Source organism: Cyphomyrmex costatus, unplaced genomic scaffold (genome assembly GCF_001594065.2).
Source record: "Cyphomyrmex costatus isolate MS0001 unplaced genomic scaffold, Ccosl1.0 scaffold375, whole genome shotgun sequence".
NCBI lineage: Eukaryota > Metazoa > Arthropoda > Insecta > Hymenoptera > Formicidae > Cyphomyrmex > Cyphomyrmex costatus.
This window is the reverse complement of record NW_017277939.1, coordinates 151,552-156,429: the sequence shown is the minus strand read 5'-3', so window position 1 is coordinate 156,429 and position 4,878 is coordinate 151,552. Positions and strand designations below refer to the sequence as shown.

Sequence of the window (4,878 nt, the reverse complement as noted above, 5' to 3'; positions counted from 1 at the left end):
TAAGAAACCAAGTAGCGGGACCATAATCAGATATCATACAATGCAAATTACTTCTAGGTATTCTCCAGTACTGTTCCGTATTTCGTAATTTTGAAAATATAGTATTTAAATTAGATTCAAGCTGCTGCTTTGATAGTTTTTCTAAATATGTAGCAGCTGTATATCTTTCAAGAGGATTAGTAACATTCATTTTATGAAAAATTCCACTATTTAATTGTCGCATATTATTGTCATGTAATAAGTAAAAAAGATATTGTATATTTAATCGAAATTGTGAATGTTGTGACATAAGCCTCAATTTAATATATTCAAAATTAGTTATTGGAATATTTTTATTTTCGTGCTGTCCATTGATGCCGTATGGATATACATCTGGAAAACATTTTACATCCAAATTCTTATTACGGTTATCTAATTGTGGAGGGAAATTACCGGAGATTTAAAAAAAAAGGGAACTGTTCCCAAGGAGCAATTTTTTTGCGTGAATGGGTCAAAGGCAATACGAATAAAGGATATCTGAGTTTTCCAGATCCCCCGAGGTCCGGAACATTTTTTTTTAACGTTTATTTAAAAAATAGTGTTTTTTACGTTTTCTTCTTCAGGTTTTTGCGAATATCTCAGGTTCTACTTGTTGTACAGAGAAAAAAAAAACCAAATTGTTCGTCATAAAATTGCCTTTAAAAAAGTATTAATAATGAAATTGAAAATCTTGCAACATAACCTTAAAAAAAAACAAAAACCACCGTACATGGTAAATTTTCGTTTTTATTTTTCAAGTTTTTTTCTAATCGGTCAATTTGAATGATATTGCAGGAAAAGTTGTATCTAATGATCATAATTACGTGTAAAAAATTTGAATCCAAAATATTCATTCGGACGGCTGTTATGCCCGTTTCAATTTGAAAATTGATCAGCTTGTAACTTTTGGGCACGCAATGGAAAGTGACCTTTTTTTTTTTAAATTGTAGGTTTTTTTATGCTCTTTAAGATGGTTATAATCAATATTGTCAAAACCCCAAAAAAATATTTTTTAAATCGATTTTACCGAAAAAAAATTTTTTTTCGCCTTTTTTAATATAAAAATTCGAGTTTAAACAATAACTTTCTATTTTTTGTAAACAAATTAATTAAATAATGTACGCGGAATGTGGTTAACATATGCAGATCCCCAATTTTCGTTAATAATTATAGAAATAAATTTTTTATCTGACTTTCATTACATGAAATCAGAAGGTTAGTAGTTGAAGAATGTGTCAAATGATTGGAATGCTCGTATTGAAATACTATGACCTGCAAAAAACATGGCATAAAGTGCGCAGCTGCGTGTAGGCATTGCGCAGGCCTAAACTGTGAAAATTCTTCAATTTCTAAAAACAAAATCCAAGAAGAATATTTAGAAGACGACGATGGTAACGCAGATATATCTTCAATATCTTCAGCATGTGAAACGTACTCGCAGACATCAGAATTGAGCATCGACGAGATGATATCCGACAGCTCACATGCTGAATCAGACTGGTTCCACACCGACGTTGAAGATAGTTTCGATTTTTATAAGTGCGATGCAAGCGACTCAGATTTTTCTGACGAATTACGCGTTACAAAACGAAAACAATTAATCTAGTACATATTAATTTAAATAAATTTTGTATTGAAATGTTATATTTGTATTTCATTAATTCTCACCAATAGCATATATAATTTGTTATTCCTAATGTTGGAAGTAAGACACTGACTTTATTTCTATAATTATTAACGAAAATTGGGGATCTGCATATGTTAACCACATTCCGCGTACATTATTTAATTAATTTGTTTACAAAAAATAGAAATTTATTGTTTAAACTCGAATTTTTATATAAAAAAGGCGAAAAAAATTTTTTTTCGGTAAAATCGATTTAAACAATTTTTTTTTGGGGTTTTGACAATATTGATTATAACCATTTTAAAGAGCATAAAAAAACCTATAATTTAAAAAAAAAAAAGGTTACTTTCCATTGCGTGCCCAAAAGTTACAAGCTGATCAATTTTCAAATTGAAACGGGCATAACGGCCGTCCGAATGAATATTTTGAATTCAAATTTTTTACACGTAATTATGGTCATTAGATGCAACTTTTTCTGCAATATCATTCAAATTGACCGACTAGAAAAAAATATAAAATAAAAACGAAAATTTACCATGTACGGTGGTTTTTGTTTTTTTTTAAGGTTATGTTGCAAGATTTTCAATTTCATTATTAATACTTTTTTAAAGGCAATTTTATGACGAACAATTTGGTACTTTTTTTTCTCTGTACGACCAGTAGAACCTGAGATATTCGCAAAAACCTGAAGAAGAAAACGTAAAAAACACTATTTTTTAAATAAATGTTAAAAAAAACAATGTTCCGGTCCTCGGGGGATCTAGAAAACTCAGATATCCTTTATTCGCATTGCCTTTGACCCATTCACGCAAAAAAATTGCTCCTTGGGAACAGTTCCCTTTTTTTTTTAAATCTCCGGTAATTTCCCTCCACATATCTTGAACCTTAACCATTTGATAAAGTGTAGTTGCAGATTCATTTATCTTTTTTTCGTACATAGGATATATTGTAAATTGTTCGTAATAATTTATAGATTAAACGAACTTACCGAAGTGAAGATCGATCTTAATTATGTCCTGGGTTCTCGTCCGGATGATAATTATTGTAGTCGCGCTCCCGCGCGCCCAACCCAACAGGATTTTAGATGGAAAAAGACGAAATCCTTGCGCCTGCGCGGCGCCGCCGCTCGCGCCAAATAACCTCATCTTTTAAAGCTTCGCAAATCGCCTTAGCATGTCCCGGGCGGGAAAATGTGCTAGGGGGGGAGCCTCATCCGGACGAGAACCCAGGACATAATTAAGATCGAACTTCACTTAGGTAAGTTCGTTTAATCTATAAATTATGTCCGAGTTCTCGTCCGGATGATAATTATTGTAGGATGTTTAGAGGACGTTAGCGATCTGGGTCCACTGAGAACACAGTTGAGAAGGAGACGCAGTGGTCTTAATACCGAGACACCAGAGACTATATTTGAAAAGATAGAGCAAATAAAATTGATTATCGTAACTCAGTGCCCCTAAGAAGCACCGATGAGGCGAATGCCTCTGAGCCAATGAGGGAACAATTGTAAAATTTCGCGTATAGGGAAAATGGCTGAAAAGTTCATGCCGCCGGCGTCAGATCGCCGTTGAACGGTTTTTTGTTTTTTTTTATACTTTTGCGATTTGTTCTCAGAATAAAACCCTCACGCCGTAGTCACAGTTTCCCGCATAACGTCACATAATACAGTGGCGTCCGACAGGGCTGCGGAGAAGAGTAAACGAATACGAGATGTGTCAGGGAAAAAGGAAAGTTTAAAGGCTGCCTCCGATTTTGATGAGCTCGGCGATGCCATCGTTTATCTCCGTGAAGGAAATGAGGCTGTGAAAGCCTGATACTCGGTCAAACTGAGACGGCGCTCATTAGAGGTATCGTAAATGCCGCCTTCAGCTTCGCCATGAGTATCGCGCACCTGTAAATTGTGCTTAGCTGCGACCGCCTCAAGCTTGGTTTTGTTTGCCGCGAGATTCGGCATTATGATATGCACCGAGGCACGCATCGTTGTACCCAGATTCCTCGGGCAGAACATCAGGGAGCCAAGGCAATCGTGCGAGAATGGCAGCCGCTTCTCAATCTCGTTTACCGCTGTCATTAAGCGTACCGGTAGGATCGAGATTGCCGAAGCAATCGATATTACCGAAGTCCTTGGGCGGAAGTTGTCGGTCGTCTTGCAGCCGCCGTGGTAGTCGTCGATGATGGGATAGGACCTCGGCGAAGACGGTGTACGCCTCAGCGTCGGGCGCGTAGATACCGACGCCAGAATCTTGATTCTCCAAACCAGATTGGATAACGTCCAAGAGAGTAGAACCAAACGAGGTCTTTCTGGTCTTGAGCTGATCGACGATCTCTTTAGTTAAATGCTTCTTTAGCAATGATTTGCTGTCGGACTCGACCAACTTCTTATAGCCGGATTCCAATTTGTCCAGAACCGCTACGTCCACCATGCGACGTCCACGAGAAGCGACGGCGACGAGAGATCGGAAGGCAATCGAATGGCGCATCTTGATTCACGAACGGCGACACGTACGTGGCGCGGGTCGGAAACGAAGTTAGGAAGTCGCAAGCAGGTAGACGAATCTCCCTAGATCTTTCGATGTAAATGACTATTAAGCCCACTACACAGAGTTCCTCGAGGTTTTCAAATTTAGGTATAGAAGAAGCTGCTGGGGTTTTCCCCGGCGCCGAAGTATTTAATCTCTCCAGGATCCGAATGAGTGCTCGATTCTCTTTGAATCTGATTTGAGAGATCCTTATTGTTGCCAGAGTCTAACATTGTTGTCCCGTGCCTAAGGCGAGAAGCATTCCAAGCTTCCTGGTGAGCCCTTCCAAGGAGAGATCCAGATGCGGAAAATCGGAGGCTAACTTTTTGATTACGGGAGCAGGGTCCCAAACGTAGTCCTATCTTGGACACTGTGGCTTGTAAACGCTTGCTCCCTTGCAGAAGCGTTTAACAAGAGGATTTTTGCTGATTGAATTTTGTGAGATCAGAGAAATGGCTGATCTGGCTGTGTTGAGCGTAGAATAAGAGTTAGCTGATTCCGCAATCATAACGACCCTGCTTAAAATTCTCTATAGAAAACCATTAAGAAAATTCTATAGTTTTTCAAAAATTCTTAATAAAATTATATAAACTAGTTATGGACTCTTTATTGTTAAAAACAAATAAATAAAACATAAATTAAAGGCTATTAAGAGTCAAACGCAGTTAACAATGCGAAAAAAATTTTTTAATAATCTTACAAATTAACATTAAG

At 37.1% G+C, this 4,878-nt stretch overlaps 1 pseudogene; it reads right to left on the bottom strand.

Annotated features, from left to right (window-relative positions):
• Positions 1-3,378: 3,378 nt before the first annotated feature.
• LOC108776732 (arginine kinase pseudogene) lies at positions 3,379-4,068 on the bottom strand (annotated as a pseudogene).
• Between the last annotated feature and the right edge of the window lie 810 nt (positions 4,069-4,878).